The sequence below is a fragment of the Motacilla alba genome, chromosome 1A (genome assembly GCF_015832195.1).
Source record: "Motacilla alba alba isolate MOTALB_02 chromosome 1A, Motacilla_alba_V1.0_pri, whole genome shotgun sequence".
NCBI classification, from domain to species: domain Eukaryota; kingdom Metazoa; phylum Chordata; class Aves; order Passeriformes; family Motacillidae; genus Motacilla; species Motacilla alba.
This window is the reverse complement of record NC_052031.1, coordinates 26,746,219-26,767,600: the sequence shown is the minus strand read 5'-3', so window position 1 is coordinate 26,767,600 and position 21,382 is coordinate 26,746,219. Positions and strand designations below refer to the sequence as shown.

Sequence of the window (21,382 nt, the reverse complement as noted above, 5' to 3'; positions counted from 1 at the left end):
CTTGTTCTAATATTTAGCTTAGTGACTCTAAAGTTTTCTAAATCACCAATACAGCTTTTGTGCAAATAGTTATGAAAAGAAAATAATTTAGAATTTCTATTGTTATACACCCATTTTAATATTAAACCACAATAACATGCAACAAGAATAGTTAGTTTAGTTTCATCAAAAAAGTTAAGAAATTCAAGTCTGAAGATCTGCCCTTAAGAAACACACACTATAAGTATCACATTTATTGCCACAAATGTGGCATTATCTGGGAAGGTGGCTAAATTTAAAATAAATTTTTTACTGGGAGAGGGAGGTTCCCTTTCACTGATCACATACTATTTTCCACACCACACAGTGTCAACAGAAAAAGTACAAACCCGTTTCAGATAAAATATCAGTCAATGTTCCATAGAAAGGCAAAAAGATATGAGCAAAGAAAAGGAAAATGGCTTCTCTATAAGGACAGAAATTTCAAGACCTATCACCATCCAATTACAACAAATTGACACCAGGATGGAAATTCTAGGCCTTACATTCAAGTGATTACTGCCACTATTTTCTTCCTCTGCCTTAGATACAGACTAGCCCCAAGAGCTATGACACTGACTGCTGTGTTCCATGCACATTCTGGGCCCCACAAACAAGGGTCACAAACAAGCAGATCCTTCAGAAATCTACACGGGTATCTCAGTTTTAAAGATCCACCATAGAGAAGATCCCAATAAGTTATATCCAATTAACAAAGGATACAAAACCTGAGATGTCACCATAAGACATAAACTTACTGAGCTGAAATCAATTTTTAAACATATATGCTGAGCTTGAAAATTGCTTTACAGATATTACATCAGCCTTATCCAGCTGCATATAAAGATTCTCTAGCTGCTTTTCACTACTCTGTCTTCATTAAGGATCCTGTGTGACGCAGCAAGGTTGTGGTTGCCATGTGTGACTCACTTCCAGGCTTCTGCAGATACTGGTATGCCAGGGATTCTTGCCTGTTAGAATAGGGTCAAGGATGAAAATTAGAAGAACTGAGATATCCCCCTGTGTTGGACCCAGTAGGGATAAAACTTGTTAAGATTTTTCAGACCTCAAGCCACTCCTGCAGAAGGCTGACTACGGTTCTGGGACCTATAATGAGGAAAGAGCTTTTGCCTGGGATCTCATACTTTTTGTTTCATAGAAAAAAAATGCTACATGAATAGGCAGGTTTTCTGGAATAGGAAATATCTCCTTGATCAGCAAAATCAGCTCCTCACCCCTGCTTTCATTCAACCCCATCACACATGACTGAATTTGCCTGTACTATAAGGCTCTTTACTATGCAGTCCCAGATTTTGTCAAGTCATATAGCACCTACTACCTACATAGCATTTAAAGAAGTAACGGGGGCTTTGTGTATATGTGAATTTTTCCTTATGTGAAATTCTTTACAGATTTTTTTTCCATCTGGTTTTGCTCTATTGTATCAACACTAACTCTCAGATCTGATAAAAGAAATTTCATAGCAGGTTAAGTAATTTGATACAGCATTTTTCATTATGAAGTGCAACTCTAGAAATTTGAATTCATTGTTGGCAACAAGCCTTTCATCTTCAAAAAAGACAAAGAACAAGAGCCAGAAATGTTTCTTTTGTTTATCACTGAAAAAAATATTCAATTTTGGAAAGATGCATGTTAATAAAAATTAGGCTGTATGGGAGCATAGCCCTTTTAGGAAAACATCAATAGTCCTGCCATGACAATTCAGGGTTGTCAAATGCACATGACAATGTCAGGTTGATAACATTGCACTGAAAATGCTGGCAGAACAGGGTTACATGAAGTGGTGGCTCTTTTTTCTCTATTCCAGGCAAATCACACCATGACAACCAGCTATAATTAATAAGTCAATTAATAAATTACCTGATGACACTACATCACAGATTTCTTTGAAACTGACCTTTACTCAGAAAGAAATACCTCCCCACAATCCACATAGAAGAGACAAAAAGGCACGTTTTGCAGAACTGGTTAGAATTAATCTGTCAAAAAAAACTCACCAGCTCACCTCTTTTTTTACTCAATGGGCTACAAGAAGAAAGTAAGTGAGGAAAAACACAAGTAAGCCTCCTCCTTGTAGTCATGGTGCCTCAGAAGCCAGGACAGGAGCACATGTAGTCATGACTGATAGAGCTGTTCCAAAAGTGTTGTCTCTTTTACACGTGGACATAATCTGTATGAATTCACACTTAAAAAAATAATGATTTCCAATTTCTGATATAAAGTGTGCCATCTTAGAATTTAAATCAAATAGTTGTGGTATTTTTACTGTAACTGCATAGTATTTATTACAGTTTTGAACTACGCTTGCTGTATTCTAAACAGAGCTGTGTTCTTACAGACTGAAAACACTAGAAATGGGTAATCCTGAATCACAAAAAAGGACATGGAGGCCCAAGGATGCTCTGCCTTTCTACATAATGTAAAAGGGGGAAAAGTTTTGAAATCATCTTCCAATTTTGAAAAGAATGCAGACACAGAATCATTATATTTAAAGAACTAAGGGATTTATGGATTGTGTTTATTGTCCATTAAAAACAAATAATAACTTAGTTTATTTAATGTGCACTCAGTAATCAGATAAAATGTATGCTCAATAAATTGCTGGAGTTAGTCTGTATTAATTTCATTGTCTCTCTATCAGTCTGAGAGAATTTTTTTCTATCCTGTAACCTATTAAGCTATATATATGATTTTCATAAAATTGATTACATTGCTATTTTAAAACCACCAAGCATCACAGTGAAATCAGCAGAAAAATAACTTAATGAACTTTAATAATAATAATTGTTTTGGTTATAAAAGATACTTTTCTCCTGCAGATAGCTTAAAAAAATACTCTTTAGCATTACCTAAATAATAAAATTCAATTTACTTCACTTTTTTTTACAAAACAGAACTTTAGTATGATTTAATAACATTTTAACTAATATGTAAATGTATGCCTATCAAGGAAGTACTTTAATTGCATATATAGTCTATCATAAGAACTCACTTTCTTTATGCAAGTATACTTTAGTTGATTTAATTATCTAGCCCTCTAATTACACAGTCCATACCAATCAACCAAAATGAAGCACTTCTCTAATCTTAATTTCACATGTCAAATCACTGAATATGTTTTTGCATGATTCTCATATTAATTAGAAAGCCAAATTTTGAATGAATGACAGTGAGTTCATGAGGAGGCTAGGGGCAAAACCCAAGAAATATTTCACACAGGTCAATGCTAGTCCCTATCTATTTACCTTCCCCAGATCATCTGTTTCTCCACTGGATGAGATCTAGCAGTTTTGAGTTGTCTTTAAAAGAACATTTCCAACTCTGTCCAAACTTTTTGAAATATTCTTGTCTTTTACTGCCCCCACAATCCCACTCCTCTAGCACAGGGTAATTTGCAGAGGCGAGGCAGGAGAGGGCTGAGATCAGGAAGGATTTCCATTTTTCTTGTGGGAGCTGCAATACAAGAGGTCTTACTCTTCTGGCTTTGGGTTGTGCTTACTTAAAACATCCTGAGCATTATCCCATCCAACACAGGCCACTATGTTGTGCAGCAGGGAAAGCTTATAGGTTGACTTTGAAGTTTAAAATGGCTTGCATTTGCAGTTCATGGAGGTGAACATTACACACATTAGAGGCTCCAAGAGCCACCTCGTGGGGGCAAAGGAGAAACAAGATTTCACCAGTGAGCCCTGGGGCTACAGAAAGATGATGTGACATCTTTCTGATCTTAGTTTTCCCTGTCCCAACCTCAGGCAAGAAGACCTGAAAGGTAACTAAAGATGGGTTTGCCCCAACTTTATTGTTATAATTCTTTAGCTCACATTAGAAAAAATTTGAATATCCATAACACAAAGAATGAGAGAAAATAGAAAGACCACTTGGCCTTTCCCTGGCCTAGAGTATCTCACTTATTCACATTTAATCAGTCCCATAAATGCTATTATCCATCTATGAAACAGTCCCACTCAGTTGGATGAGTGAAAAATGAACAGCACACATCTTTGAAAATATTTAACTCTTTGTTCACTGTAGCTAGCTTAAGTGCAGTATTTAAAAATTTGAGGCAGAAGGAAAAGACTACTGCTTTAATACAGCCACAGTGTATGTACCGGTGAGCCTAACAGGAGTAGTTTTGTAAAATTTGCCCTAACCAATTAGAAAAACCTTAAATTTACTCAGAATGGTGGCATTCATTTAATTCACTCTTCATAATAAGTGATTTTATGAACTATTTTCTTACCAAATAAAAACAAAAATAATGCAGTCCAAGATCTGATCCAAAGTGAATAGAGATGAGACTCAGTATTCATAAGAGAGAAACCATTTTATTGTAAAATTTTGGTGCTATTGCTGTTGCAAAAACTACGCTAATTCATATAATTTACTAATCTTCAGAAAATTTTCATACTCTTATTAGACAAAATCGCGAGCCTTTCTTCATAGCAGATGAATGTGAAATGAAAACCATGTCTCACTTCAGTCCACTAGAGGGTGGCCTGACTTGCTCAGGGCTGTGGGACTGAATTCACTCAAGAGATCCAACATTTTCTTCTTTTTGACCTGTTGATAACCAATTCTTTGTGCTTCATTATTAATCATCTCCTATTATAAAGTAATTTCTTTTATATAAACAGCATATATGATAAAAAACCTTTTCCTAACAGCATCTATCTCTTTTATTGTTCTGTATATCTAGGAGATGTGGTGATGATAATCACAAATTATTCTACAGTTTTTAAAACCTTCATAGTTTGTATGTCCTTTGGTCATGGACACAGAATAAACAGGGGAAAAAATAAATCATTCACCAAAGAGCATGGCATAAAGGGAGAAAGAAGAAAGAAAGGGAAGAAAAAATCTGGGCATCCTATTGTTTATGTAATTGGATGGCCATAAAAGACAGACTCAAGCAGAGAGAGATTGAGAGAAACTGAGTTCTTATTTAACCAACCCCTTTCAGAGTTCATTTTGAAATTTTATTTCTCAGGAAGATGTATTACTATTCTTACTTTCTACTCATGAGCACAGGTAGTAAAATGTAATATTTGACAAAATTTGGAAGAGGAAGAATATGTGAAATCTTTTCCTGTCTTAAGCTTAAAAAAAAAAAAAAAAAAAAAAGTGCCAAAACCGGGGGGAAGGCACAACACATTTTTTGTGAATGGTTTCATCATACAGTATCCTCTGAACTACAGCAGCCTTTGCAGAACTTCAGTGATCTCTAATAAGTTGTTCAGAGTACAGATAACAGCCCTTAAAGGATAAAAAAAAAAACAAAATGGGGGGTGGGGGTAGAAAATGTGGACCTCCCAATCTGTTCTGCAGAGACAGAAAGCATGCCCGTAGCTCCCACGGATCGGAAGAACTATCTGGGCGCGTTCACAGGCTGGTTTCGTGTTCCCGTCCCCGAGCAGCAGCAGTGTCACGCACCAGACATCCTCCCACGCCACGCAGCCGCGCACCGCGCGGGTCTGGGCGCATCTGGGCGCATCTGGGCGCATCTGGGCGCGCCGAGGCCCCGGCTCCTCCCGGGGAGCGCAGGGGCTCCGCTGTTAATGACCGCTCAGCAGCAGCGCCGTGCCGGTGTGACAACCCAGCGATGCACCGCTAACCACCATGGAAACGAGGAGGAATAGCAGCAGCTAGCGAGCTGCTCTCTCCCCGCCTCTCCCTCTCCGCTGGATTGCGAGCCTCAGACAGCCAGGCAGCAGCAGCGCCTGGCAAACGCAGGGGAGCTCAGGCGGCAGCACAGAGAGTCTCTGATGTTGTAGGATATCAGTAGATACATCTCTGTATCATAGACTGTTAGACACACGCATGCACACCGACTCACACCCACACGTACGTGTGTGCTCGTCTGTATGGATGGACTCTGGCTTTAATACAAGTATGTCGCTGCCTGAACTAAGGATTCAAAATTACTGAGATGCAAGAACTCCTCCAGCTCTGAAACTACTCTTATTATAGGGTAAGTTCCTCTTTATTTTCAATTTTATCTTGACTTTTATCTAACTTCTAGACTCTTTCCCCTTTCTTCTTTTTGTAAAGTTATTTTATGAGTGTATTTTCACATATTACTTTCTGAACAGAAATGCAAATGCAATATGCTTTTTATGCCAGAGATAATCGAAACATGCTTGCAATAGTATCAGATCTGTGCATTTGTTAGCTTGAAAGAACATCAAAGGGTAAAAAAAATATAAAAGAAGAACGTTTCCACTGATGTTTCAGAGGCAATATTAAATTAAACACTTGCTCCGTGTTTTGAAACCAATAAAACAAAATACAGGACAGCCTCCTTTCTTCTCTCCAGCGCTAGGATTAAGGGAAATGCTGTTTATGTCAAGACCTAAAAACCACTGAGCAATGAGGCTGAATGAGCATATCACAAACAGTTATTGAATTTCTGCCAGGCTACATCTTAAGGATTGTGGCAAATGACTTCGCTTAAAAATATCCCCTTTCCAGTCAGAAGGGACACTGTGAATGCCTGATTACTGATGCAGCTGGAACTGACACGTTAGGTAAAAAGGATCACATTAAGCGGAGTTCTAATCTTCTTTGGTAATTAACACGATCTCAGCAGGGTGCCTCTATTTACATGGAAGGAGAGTGTTTAAATCCATCACTGTAAAAGCCTTGCCTGTTTTAGTACAGCAAGGCTCAGAACTGTTTGTCTTTGCTTTCCATGTCTTTGTTTTCACATGTCTAGCTGGAGTTTTTGCCCAGCACTGCTGATGAGAAAGGGAACCCAACACAGGGGGAAGGAAAAGGCAGCAAATGCAGGGGGCTAGAAAAATATCAGTGATTTTTCTATTTAACCAATTTAATTCAGCACTACAGTTGTCTAATATGCTTGTGCTTATGCATGTGTATGTCATCTTCTCCATGCAGTATCAGAGTACCTCAGGATCCTTTAGATGAAAACACATTTCGTAAAGTGCATCAGCACGGATCTGTGATTCATGCATCAATGAAAGACAGAGATAGATTTTACTTTACACCATGAAAAAGACAGGTTAGCCCTCTAATGCATGTGCTTCAAAGTGAAAAAAAAATACAATCTGCATCTTCCCATATGCTTTTGTTGGCTTTTTAAAGTACTACATCTGTATTAAAAACATCTCAGCATTTTGATTATTTCTCCTCCCCCTTTTTCTCCCTTCAGCCCCCTCACTCCTGTGAACTCTGGAGAACATCATAAAGATTCTGTTCCTTTGCACCAATGTAATTATTTGCTTGTAATTTTAGAGCTACTGTGTTTTGAGAAACAAACTGTGAAAGAACCATCAACAGATAGCCACTGGCTTTGAGTCTGTCACCTTTCCAAAAATGTCAGGAAATGGGTAGCTTAACAATACGTATGGTAAGAAGTCAATTAATTCAGGTGACCTTTGTAAATGGTGACAATAAAGCAGCTCTGACAGTATGCCACGGCATTCGACATTCCCTCTGGAAAATGAATGAGCTTAAGAGGAGGTTTTCTTTTCAGAGTACAAAATGAAAGGTACTGAAGCATTAGCTCCTGCTATTGGCAAGCTTGATTCCTCTATATTAGGTGGTCTGTGAAACCTGTTAAAAGCAAGCTGACTTATTTTATTATATGAAACACAATCTCTGGTCTAATTAATTAAATATCCTGTTTTCATTCACACTGCATGAGCACAACAAGCATGTCCAGCTCCTGGTTTGGATTTCTACAAAATGTGCTATAAAATAAGTAGAGAAAACCTGATTCTGATCTCTTCATGCTATCTGCAAAGGACTACTCAGAGGAAACTTTTTCTACATGCCTCAGTAGCTTCTCAGGTCTTCTGAATGTTTATCCTCATTCATTTTTAATGTAGAAAATAAGTAAATATGAGTAACTTTACAGAAATGCATCTTGGGTTTTGCCACATATACTCTAATGTGCTACTTCAAAATACTATATAGACATGCCAAAGAGCTTCAGAAAAATGTGGCCATTTCAATGATACATGTACAGAAAACATATGCTGTAGATGAAGCTTCTCTACACAGCACAGACATTCTTAACCAGCAAAGCAGGCACAATGTGTGGTGACTGTATTTTGGTTAATGCTCCCTCAAATCTCCTGCAATGATGTTGTAGTGTCAGCCACACTGGCTGGTGTTGTTATGGTAACCCCCAAGTCCCATCTTTTAGGGTGGTAGCTCTGAGCATGACATCAGAGAATGCCTGCTTGGAGTACCCTGAAGTGGGTAAGTGCCTCATTTCTGCACCTGAATTTGACCAGATCAACCAAGCAACATTGCTACCTGTAATGCAGATCAAAAAGATAATATATAACCTTTGTTAAATGATCAAGATTGAGCAGCTTATGAAAATATTCACATCCTGCTTTTCACTTGTAATCACTTGTCCTTTGTCACTAGAAAACAAAAGTATTTGCAAGAGAGAGCAAACCCTTTAGGAGTGTTGGAGCCACTCTCTTTGACTCTCACCCATAACCTTTATTGCATTAACAATTAAAAGCAAGCCAAAAGCTTTGCTGCTTGCTAACAATCACTCTTAACTAAAGTTAAACTGGTATTTAATAGCCACGTTTTAGAGTATTAAAACAATAGAAGATAAGCAGTAGAAAACAAAAGACTTTTTCAAGACAAGTTCTAACCTCAGTTGAAAGAAAAGTTACCACAGAGAGAAAAATTATACCTTTTTTGAACTATATATAGATAGTTTTAGTGTTTCATGGTACATTACTATTTTAGTTAATTCATATGTCCTTTCTTCAGATAGTACCATTAAAAGCTGAAGGAAAACAAAACTCTTGAGAGAGACATTATCAGAAACTACCTTAACATACTCTTCCATGTCAAATTCCACAAACTCAACTTAATATCAAGAAGCAAAATCTGGCAGTGAAAAACCAATTTCACATGTAGCACTCAAGTAACTATTTTGTGAAGACAAAGGAATGGAGAGTTTCTAAAATTTTTCTGAAGATCAAAAATCAGACAGCTTCTAATTATTTTTTTTAACAGAATATGACTTCTACAAGCCTTCATACTACTTTAAAAGAATCCTAATAATTCATTCTAACAACACAAGAAACAATTAAAATCCTTTCCTTCACTGAAAGAAAATGCCAGTAAAATTTGAGAAGAAACAGTAGTGACAGATGTCATTAGAAAGGTCATTAAACACATTAGTATTAAGAGAAAAATCAATGCATCTCATTAAAACTGTAATGTAACTGTAAAAAGGAATTACTGTGCCTTTTACCTATTCAACTGACCAGTCCACAAACTGTTAAAAGCCATTATTGTGAAATGGTATAGTTCATAAAGAACTTATTTAAATAAACAATATGACCTTCAGTGTTATACACAAAACCTATAAATGATTTCACCAATTTTTCCTCAATAAAGTCATATCCTCAACTGAACTGATGATAAATGTTTATTAGCACAGCACATGGAGCTATATTCATCTGCACTAGAGAAAGATCCAGTATGGATGTTAATAAGATTATTTCACATTGGGTTCTTCATGGAGTAGCTGAATGTGACACCTTATGAAAAGTTGTATTTTCATGAGGGCCAAATACAAACTACTTTCACAATCTTGCTTCATCCAATTCTCTCCCAACAGGATTCCAGATACCAACCATAATACAAGCTACAGGCATGCTCTCACCCCTAGCATTTACCAAACAGCTTACTTTTCTTCAAAGCAAAAACAAATGCATACATTAAAACAAAGGGGAAGTTTCATTTTATAAACACAAATTTTACAGCATATCTGCGAAACCACTACCTTTCAATTAGAAATACTGCTTTTTCACAAAAGATTTACCTCAAGTCTCTTTCAGCTTGGCCACAAGCAGCACTGGTCTAATTGAAAGGAAATAAGAAATAATATCTCTGTATTCACATTGTTTCTATTCAGTTGTTGTACTTCTGGAAATCATTAAAATATCTGCCCCAAATTTAATGGTAGTTTAACTCTACTGACCTCTGTATTAGAGTAGAAAAGAATTTTTCCTCCTTTGTGCTCCCAGCTCCCACAGTCTCAGCCAAACTGGGAAATGCTTTTTGACAACACTGGCACAAAAGAAATCATTTAGCTTACTCTTTCCTGAATAAGCATCTGTATTTAGAGGTAAACACTGCAAAGCAAAATAAAATGCTACAGGGAATATTTTTTCAAAATGTCTACTGATTATTAGTATTACCCCAAGACTCTTTTAATAAACATTTCTTGTTATGCAAATAGCAACAAGTCTGCCAGGAAAAATTCTCTATAACATTTGGTATAAAAAAGGTACAAGTCATAAGTTTAGCGGCACCAAAAATCCCTGGGCATCCAGCTACTAGTATGGAAAAAACAAGAAAAAATATTTTATACATTATATGTCTAGGGATCAGACAATTGAAGAAATTACCTATTTAATAAATTATGGAATAATAAACCAAAAAAAAAAAACTGTGGTGTAATAGAACACACAATGAAGAGCAAATTTTTGCATTGAGACATTTTTTTAAATCGCCATAGTATTCTACGCCATACCATCATCCTGGATAAGAAAAGATGGCTCTCAAATTGTCTCTAAAAAGGCAACATGATGGTCAGACATTACTAGGGCTCTTCTAGTGTGGTGTTGAGAGGTTAAAGGAAACTGGGTTGGTTAGTTTTGTCATGGTGCTAAAACAAAAAGTTATTCTTTTTTGAAATAGAATGAGAAATATATACCAGATTTGGGAGGCATTGAAATAAGTGCAGTTATGGGACTTGTTCCCGGAATAAGGATAAATACAAATGTCTCCTACTTTACAATAGTAGCATATCTCTGCTGAAAGCAGATATATATGTGTCATTATTTATATCATATTTATGTGATTTATTCAGTTCCTAAAGACCTAATAAAATTTTTCATCTTGACAAGAATAGTTTTTATGTGAAAACAAAAACTTTTCTCAAAGATTTTAGCTAGTGTCACAGTAGCTTTAAATAGAAAGACTAGAGAGACACATTTGTTTCTTCACCCCAAGCTCATTCCTGTTGCCAAGTTCTCTCAAGTCACTGAACTTCCTCTCCCCTCTGGAAAGCAGCTTTCTCTAGAGGTCATGTCAAGCATCAGCAGTTTTTGCAGATGACACTTAACAGTGAGCTAATTCACCCCAGTGCAATGCAGTGCAGTGCAGCGTTTCCACCAAAGTGCAGAGTTACCTGCTGAGCTCCCACCCCAGCTGGCTCCATGTGCACCCATGGAAGGAGCTGAGAGACAGGAGAGCCCACACTGCTCAAGGCTCCCATGGGAGCTGAATATTCCAGAAAAAAACTCTCTTCTGTGTAACAACAGCACCAAACCCACTGCAAAATACTAAACTGCTCTCTTTTGTGTGTTCCATACAGATGGCAGTGCTGTAAAAATTCTTCTTCCCTCTGCACTGCAAAAGAATGTTCTGAAGCAACTCAATCAATTTATGAAGTACAGTATTTTCTCTTGTCAAATTCTAAACAAATAAAAAAAAAGCCTTTCAGTATGAAAATTATAATTACAGCCAAGTGGTACTTCATTACCACTGTAGCTTGAGGGACATTATCTGCACAACTCCCATTTCATACTATTTTATAACAAAACATAGTCACTTAGGTTATCCTCCTAAGTATAAGACTAAAAGGTTATCCCAGATATATGGTGTGTGTTACACCATTTTGAACATATACTTCTTTTTTTTACACAAGATGCACTATGTTAATTTTCTGAAATAACAGCTGAGACTGTAGAGCCACTATTTCATCACACGCTCACAATGCAGTAATTTTACTTTTTGATTTTGGGCAGTTACTTGCTGGTAAGCCCAATACAAAGCTAAAACTCAACAGCACTTGAGAGAAATGGAATGATTAATAATGATTATACCAGTTTATAGAGGTATCCTTATGAGGTGAGAGAAGACAAAATGAGGTAATTGCAAATATAATGATCTGTTAAGCTAGAAATGTTTGTCCGAATAGCAATTTCACCCAGCATGTATAATTCATGTAACATATTCTTCTGAATGTTGCTTTGATATAGATTATCCAGTCATCAATATTTTGTCAGACAAACACAATTTCAGTCACTTTATTTTTATTGTAAAATAAGAGACTAAGAGGATATTCAGCATACTATTCCAGGGTTAGACTCCAAACTCTAAGCTCCAGAAAATAAGGAAAAGCACTCTGTCTTCCAACAGCAGCAGCCAAAGTGCTGAGCTCTCTCCTGGGCAGAAAGAAGAGCCAGTCAATCTAAAGAACTACCCAGAAATATTTCTGCATTTCTCACTTCCTCCCAAGGATAATATGCATGTTTGGGCACACATTATACAAACCCCACACTCCCTCTGATGGGAAGAAATCACCTTGGATATTAGTGCATAGAGTCATTTTAATGAGGCCACTCAAGGCAATGCAGATGCAAGTGCCTTTATTAGGCATTTAAATATTGCCTTCAGCAGGTATCATTTAACAGTAAACTGTAACAGGAATAGATAACTAAAATTATATACAATTTCAAAGATTTAAATGCTGAAATCTTAAATTACCTATGAATTGTCAAAATTGTCAAGTACATTTAGGGTCTTTGGTCATTTCAGCTCAAGCAAAGTATATAGATCCACATAGCTGGAATTTGCACACTTGGAGGTCCTGGCCTTCTGCTCCATGCTGAAATACCCTTTACCCTTTTAAGGGTTGAAAAATCCATAAACTTGCTGATTTTCAAATGTTATTCTCTGACAGCTTCTGAGGTTTACTAAAAATTCACAAAAAAAAATAAAAAAAGTACACACAAATTCACAAAAAAGAGTAAAAAAATCTCCATTTATCTTACATGGATGTGGATTAAGTATTTGTAAACTTTACTTTGTTTTAAATTTGGTTTATATATTAGTTCTTCAAAAAGCATCTTGTGTTGGCATGCCATTATGCCAATCCTAGCAACAAGCATAGAAAACATTAAAAATTAAGAAAAAATTATAAAAAGTTTAAATAAACACACAATATCTGATACAAATATGTCAGGAAAACTATAATGCTTAAGTTGAGATTGTAGACTACCCATTTACAACTACTATATCAGTAGTAAATGGATTTAATGTTACTATAAGCACATTAAAAGGTGTGGCATAAATCCACTACACTACTATTTAATCTCTCACATAGAGGTTAGCCAAACTTTCAGAAAGTCTAAACAAATTCTGTTATAGCCATCTACTCCATCATTAATTACAATGTAGATATTTATTTTTTCAATAAAGAGTAATCAATGCTCAGGGCTGAGGAAAATGTTCAATTCCATGAAAATTAAATTTGCGTTAGCATTGCTTTGAAATAAATTTTGTTTGGCATGTCCAAGTACAATATTGAATCCACCATGATCTGTTTGCAATGGAATGGTTAAAGAACAAGATTTGCGAGTAGTAAGAAACTCCAGTTTGATTTTTACCTTCCTTGAGCTCGTCTGGCATAAGAGCAGACTTTGCTTTGAGTGGGAGGATGACTAACAAGCTCCTGAGGTCCCTTCCACTTGACTCTGCCATGAAGATCCTCTCAACAGAAAGGCCTGCTTCTGTGCCACCACTGCCGTGGGTAACGACACAGCACCGCTGGCACTGGAGCCTGCTCAGATGACTCGGTGCAACTGCATCACATGAGAGCAATTTAGATGTTACTAGAGGTGAAGGGCACTGCTCAATCTGTCTCTGAGCGAGTTGTAGAGTTGTATAGAGCTGAAAATACTGAAAAGGCAGACAGTCTGCTGGACTGCTAAAGGAAATAAAACCTCATTTGGTCATGAGGCAATATTTGCTTTGCTGTGACCTACAAGAGTAGGTAACAGCTAAGAAGAGTAATTCAATGAAATCCCAGCAGGACATTAAAAATGGTTAAAATGGCCTACTAACTTGTTTAAAAAAATTAAAATAACACACTATATTTATTCAGTTAACAGAAAGCAACTATTTTCTAGGAAGAGAGAAGCATGATTCCCTGAAACATTACCATCTTAATTTGTAATCTCTGTATTTCTGCTCAGCCAGGTGTTCGGTGTTTTCCGCCGATCTGGGACTGAATACACTAAAGTTTTATACACAGCTTCAAAAATACAGCTTTAGCAATCATGAATTAGAGTTAGCATAATAACCACTTCATATTAAGTGCTAAACTTTGGCTTTAACTTCCTAGCATGGTATTTTACCTCTTGTAGTGAATATACTTAAACTGTTTCACTCTTTACATGTTATAAACCCGCAATGAGTTTCATTAGAAGTGGTTCTGCTGAGAAAACCTGTCAGTTTGAAGGTGTTATTTATGCTGAGTTTCCATAGTTATCGCCAATATCAAGATTACTTACTCAAATATCAAGATAATCAAGATACTCTACCAGAGTAATTTAAGAAACACAAATTGTTTAATTTTATTTGCCTAAAATTTGAGTACCCTCTTACAGATGATTAAATGGACACCACGTTAAGTCTTAATTTTGAAAAGAGCAATGTGGAAAGGACAACTACAACCATGCAATACTAATACCTGTAACCTCATAGAAGCCATGGAGTGTAAAGCAGGACAGAAATAAGCTGCAGCACTAAATTCCAGCCTTTGCTCTAATCTTACCAGTAGATAACATAAGACAGTCCCTTCTCTTCTTAGTTCTGCATAAAATGCATGTGCATAAAACCACTGTCATGAGATTTACTTAGTACTAAGTTTAAAGGGAGGGTTGGGAAGGCCTTTAAAGCATTTTTCTTCTGTTAGAACCATCCCATGCAGACAGATTGCATTTCTATTCTTTAGCATAGGTAAAAGCTATAATTGAAAATGTTTTTAAAGAAAAATATTTCTGAAAAAAAGTAAATTATCTTGCTGATATTTATCTCTGGTATTGTAGCAACTCCCTAAGTAAATATTCTAGCACTGGAATACTCTAAACTCAAAAGTATGAAAAATAAAAAAGTTTTAGAAGAAGAATTTCAACAAAATAATAGGCTACATAGTCTGTGTTTATCTACGACCCTTACATCTGCCAGACAAAGTCTGCTCATTGGCATTTACTAGGGTTAAGTATTTGAATGTAACTCAAATCAAAATGTTAATGATTCATTACAAAATAATTTCTTCTTGTAACAAGGATGCATTTCTCATTATGCAGTAATTTGCAGAATTTATTGACAAACATTTCCCAAAACAAGCACAGAAAGGTTTAAAAGGAATTCAAGTTCAGTCCTAACTAGGACTCTTGTGAGAACAAGAAAATCTTGTCTTTCTAAATGCCTGCTGGCTTTTAACTCAGACTCTCATAGTCAAGAGAGATGTTTAATGGAATTTGATTAATTTGAACAATTAAGGAAATCATATTTAAGTGCAAAGGACAACTTTTAAAATTCAGTTTAATATCTGTTTACATGCCCTGATAATCACATACAGCAAACACGATCAGCACTTACAGCAACCACAGCTATATCTTATTGACAGTAAATCTAGATAGTTTGACAGGGCAAAAACCAGTTTAAGCTTGGCAGTTGAAAGCTTAAATGCCTTTCATAGCCATGCAAAATACGAGTGTATGGGAGATTCAAAGTAAAAGATGAAGAAGATCTAATTCATTGTTATGTAAATAGTATAGAGGAAAACCATAAAGAACAAATCGAGAATATGAGATGGTACATGATACTGCTTTCCATACTTCCAATTTACATGTGTTTTATTCTTGGACTTTTTCTGCAAAATGCAAAAAATGGTTACCCTAGCAACTGCCACATGTTACTCAGTTTATTTCTGAGGTACAGAGCAGCCTATAAAAGAATAATATTGTGCACTTTTATTAGGATCTCTCAGCACCACAGAGAATTCAGAACTTCATGTGCCAGCATGTCCATGTATCTTCTGAAAGTTTAAAGAAAGCATATTAAAGAAAGAGTATTGTATGTTTTTTTTTTTTAACTCATTCCTTTATGGTTTATGTGCAAATTAAAAACAAAGATTAGGAGATATATGGAGAAAAATGTATACTCTGTCCAACCTGACAGTTTTTTTCTGCATACTTTTTTTAGTACAATTTTAGTAGACATCTATAACAAATAAGTAAAGACTTCTAAACTTCTTAAATGATTTATAGGATATCATCTTCCAAAGTCTAATAGGGACCTGAGCAACCTGGTATGGTGGAAGGTGTCTCTGCCCATGGTGGGAGGGATCGGAAATAAGATGATCTTTAATGTACCTTTAAACCCAAATTATTCTAAGATTCTGTGATAACTCTATGACAATCATTATGAAGATCTCAAATTCTCATAACCTGTTAAAGGTTAAGATTTAGTTAAGTAAGAATTAAAAGATTTTGCAGTTGCTCATTAATTATATGCCCTCCCTCCCCAAAATGCAGAACTCTTTGTTACATGTCTAGGCCCTATATAATTTATGAGGAGATGTCGTGCAATGTAGTACAAAATAATCAGAATAATAAAAAGGGAGTCAACTGAAGTTAGCCACTAATGAACATATCTTAAGGAAAACTCTGTCACCCTTTTACTTTTGAAACCTGGAAAGGAGTCTCTGTGTCCACGGGAGATCCATAGCCTCTGGTCCCAGAGACAGGCCTTTATCTAAGCAGTCTGCACAGGAACCAAGCCACGACTCATAATTTAGAGTTTATAGGTCAATGTTAAGCATTTTTTCCCATCTTCCAGTGATTTTTTTTCTGGTTTTCACACAAAAATATTTTACACTAGACTAGAGGAAAACACTCGGTTACATTCTCACTTCTCATTCCAAATACACAACTTTGCCCATTAAGATACTAAAAATACTTCTAAATTTGTACTTGAAACAGAATAATCAAAAATTAAAAAGTCTTTGGATTTACATAAGCATTTGTATGTTTGAATATTCTTCCTGCGAGCTATTTTCACAAGCTCTAACAAGTAAATGCTGCTCTGTCTGTTTTACTTATCTCCGCTGACTTCTATATCATCGCATACCTGGAAAGAATAAAAAAGCTAAGGAACATCTTAGCAGAAGAAAATAAGCCCAGGTACATTTTTCCTATGGTTATCAGGGATGAGGATTTTGGCATGTAGCTAAAACTACAAATTATAGCCTTAGATTGACAAGCAAAACAAGAGCACATGTATAACTCCTGAACAGGTTAGAAGTTTTGAACAGATCTGGCAGCATCCTCTTGGATTGGAAGGGTAAACTAAGAGAGGCTAATTCTGTATTTAGGCTTTGGGAAGCATTCAAACTAAAAGTGCCTCAGACATTACTGCTATGAGCATATGCTTCCCTTTGGATTCTTGTGATGTTTGGGTTAATCAAACTACAGAAACACAATAGCAGGGAACATATAAACAGACCTTTTTTTGCATTCCCTTGGGACATACTATAGTGTAATCAATTGTAAATTAATTGGGGGAAATTCGTTTTGCATAGCAGAGAGAGGCAAAACATTAATTCGGAATAATTTGCTTAATGGCAATTCTAATATGTTATGCATGTATTCAACCTTGTTTTTTATAGTGAGATGCAAAACAATTATCAAGGATGTAAATACCAATAAACTGTAATCTATACCTCTATTACAAGTAAAAGTAGAGTCAAAATACTAGATAAAATTTAATTTCTACCAAGAAATATTCAGATTAGTTTTCTGAATGCATCAAATCTTCCATCAACTTATGAGAACTTACAAACACTTCATCACATTTAGGAACACTGGGTAGAGATATGCAAAGCCACTCAACATCACATCTGTATGTAAGCATTTGAGTCAGTGCTACCTCTCCATCTGTTACTTACTTTACGTCTTATATAAACAATACCTGCTCTAAGGACACTTTCAAGAGAAACAAGTACTAAGTTATTAATGGTATAAGTCTAAAAATAACTCTCTTTATTTTTAAACAAAATCCTGCATTTGGTTTGTCTTATACTGGTCTAGGTAGATAAACAGATAAAATAAGTATTTTAAATATATGCGATAAAGGGACAGAAATAATTTTTTTTAAAGTCACTCTACAGTTAAAGTCCCAAAGCACACCTTCGTGTGAAAGCACAAGCAAAGAAACTAATAAAAGAAAATTATATAAAAAAATAGTATTTTGCACTTTATTTGCCTTAATAAGTAAGTCATCTTAATTCAAGATTCAGTGAATGTGAGATTCAATAAATGCCATTCTTCCTCTGATTAAATGTCAGGGCCACAGGCTTGTTGTTTCAAGATGAGAGAGCAACTATTTTGTGTCTATAATGAACCCTCCTGATGATTTGTCTGTGCAATACTTTTCTTATCAATGAAACATCACAGAGTAGGCTCTTTATTATAATATGCTTTGGTTTAATAGAAATTCATTTTTATTTTTAACACTAGAAACAAAACTGATGCAAATTTGACCTGGTTGTTGACTAGATCTCTGACAGAAGGCAGAGAGGAGAGAGCAGTCAGAAATCTTATTGCATTGATGGAAAAAAGTGGCTTCTGATGATTTTTGCCTTTCATACCATTAATGAGGTTTGAGACCTCCTTTTTGAAGTTCCTGTCCTCAAATCCACCATTTCCACAGCCAGAGGCATTGCAGGTCAATGTGGTTATCTCAGAAAGATAAGGTTTTTGTGACTGTACAAGCCTAAGCCCCAGAGGCACTCTATGTCCATGTGGTTATCTTAGAAAACGAAGCTCATCACCACACAATTCTACAATCTATGCCTAACCAGACACAATTGAGCCCTCAGGAATTAATGGACTTTCCTAAGTGGCATAAAAAGCATCCCTCAGCAGAAAGAAAACACTATGCACTGGATCATTCTGTTCAAATTCCTTGTATTTAAGAACTCAGTAAATAGTTTACAAGTAGTTCCAGAAGTATTCTTGGTATATTTAGAACTTATGTCTATAACACAGAAATAAAACATCTAAAAAATTGCGAAGCATTTTTGCAAAAGTGACATTGCATTCAGAATCCAGACATTCTGAATCATGCTTGTTTTTTTTTCTGCTTTTCAAATTTGTTTGCAGGAATAAATCTGTGTTCACACAAAAAGCTGTGCAAAATGAATTCTGAGTCTATTACTTGAAATTGTTCAGCTGTAAAGCATATTCTGGCTTGGATTCAACAAAGTTCATAAGCAACAGTTTATGAAAAGTGAGTCATTTGCTTTGAAAGTACCTCAACATAAAGTATTACACAGAGGTTACAGTAAACTCAGAATATCAAATAACAAATATGAATTATTGTGTCTTTTTCAGACTGGTTACATGGAAAAAAAGAAAAAGTGTTAAAAAATCACAGAGTTAACTACTGTAATCAAGAACTGGTACATGAAATCTAGTACACATGACAGCACACTGCAGAAGGTAGGAAACACCAATAATCCAAACAGACATGGAGCTTGGCCTAGAACTTGAGACTTTTCAGATTATATGTGATAAACACTGAGCTCTCATAACAGGTGATGGAATTGTGAATGCTGGTTTCATTCATCTCTTTTAGGCCTAAAGGACTGAGAAGTCTAATTCTTGCCACATGGGTCCCCAAACAGCCATCAGGAAGAGAGCCTTGGTCTGAGTGGAAAAAAAGCCCTCAAAGGACAAAGCAATGATTGTTGAAATTTTTTTTTTCTTTTTATGAGAAGTGCTAGCAATCACTGCATCGAGCAGAATTAGAATTAACTTAACATCAATTTGGTTTCACTTCTAACTCAGTTAGCTTCCAAAGACTAAGATAATGGAAAGTAGGAAAAAAACCCAACACTTCTCCTTGTCCTCATCTTACTCTCCCATCTGCCTCTAGCAGACAAAACCTGTTTCTACCTAATCCTTTCAGCATAAATCAACAATTAAATGTAATCATTTACAAACATAAGGTGCAACTGGGATGATCAAATTAAAAAAAATATATTAAAGAAAATCATAGTCATTCTGAATACTTTGACAAACTTTTTTACCAAATGTATTTCTTTTAAACTCTGAACCTGGCAGGCAAGAAGACTGTGAATATAATGAATGGTGCATAGCAGCATCTCACAAATCAGGATGTGAAAGGCATGGAGCTACTTTAAGTTGATTTCCAGTCAATAAGTATTACGAATATTTTGCAGGTACAAAATTAAATGAGACCACAATTAACCTCAGCTGGATTCTGACACATGCCCATACTGCAGAAAGCTCTGTCTGTATCCTCCTTTCCTGCAGCCAGACATTGAAATTTTATTTTTAACTCAACTGACAGTGCCTACTTTATGAAGGAATAGATGCAGTTTTGCAGCAAGTGTCAATGCCCCCATGAATACTGTCACATCAGACAGAAGTCACTGAAATCTGATGCTAACAATTTTGAATATGTAAATTTAAAAAGGATATATAATAAAGACTATTGGAGCTGTTGCATTAGACATATGTTGCCTGCTAGACCCAAAGAATTACCTGTACCTGTCTGGTATTGTTTTGTAACCCTGGCAAGTTCTTTCTCTAACACACAGAATGAAAAGCTAACACTTGTAAACATTAAAATATCAAACTAGCACGCGTAGCCTCTGGAACTAAGGATTTTTCTTCCAGTGAAACAAATTCTCTTTCATGCTGCTTAGCTATTATTATTTTTAAAAGAGAAAGCAATTAAAACCATGGTGAAAAATTCACCAAGAGCGACTTTCACTACAAAAGTATGACGGACTCAATAGCAGTAAGATAGGAATGAACTTGTTCCAAAACAATCTGCCTAAACTAATTACCAAACTAATGAAGGCTAATAATTTTAAACCTTAATAACAGCTTGAAAAGTATGTTATTTCACAATTAAGCAAATGAACCAGAAAGATTTTTTTCACAGAATGTGCTGATTTATCTTTCCATTGGATTTCAAGGATCACAGTTGTGTATAATCTACTACTTTATTTATAGAGTAAAACAAAATAAATAAAGAAAAACTTTCCCATTCATCAAAAATAGTTTGCTCCAAGTTTCTTTTACATTCTATTACAAATTTATTGGAGAGAAATGTTGCTCCTTCCCCTAAACAGTTCTAGAAATTGAGTTTATGTATAGGGAAGTATTTGGGGACATTAATAGCAGCATTTCTGCTTTAACAGAATAGAATTCTTACTTCTCTGACATAGGGGAAGTCTAATAGCAATTCCTGAAAGAATTAAAACCCTAAAAATAGCTTCTGGAAAACCAGAAAGACCAGAAAGAAAAAAATGAAGCTTATCAAGACTTCTTCATTTTACCATTTCCTTAGTTATTGGTTTGGTAGCTACACAGCATTAAAATGAGATTATTCAGCGTAAGAAAAAAAAACAACTATGAATGCTTATCAATTAAGCATAGCTAATAGTTAG

The 21,382-nt window shown here is 35.7% G+C and overlaps 2 protein-coding genes across 3 annotated transcripts in view; one reads left to right on the top strand and one right to left on the bottom strand.

Annotated features, from left to right (window-relative positions):
- IMMP2L (inner mitochondrial membrane peptidase subunit 2) overlaps window positions 1-21,382 on the bottom strand; it is a 410,793-nt gene that overhangs the window by 211,420 nt on the left and 177,991 nt on the right. The window lies entirely within an intron of this gene.
- The window catches only part of LRRN3 (leucine rich repeat neuronal 3), a 31,885-nt gene continuing 16,023 nt past the window's right edge, over window positions 5,521-21,382 (top strand). The window contains exon 1 of the mRNA XM_038153828.1: window positions 5,521-6,007. The gene's annotated coding sequence lies outside the window, so the exon portion shown is untranslated. The remainder of the gene's footprint in view (window positions 6,008-21,382) is intronic.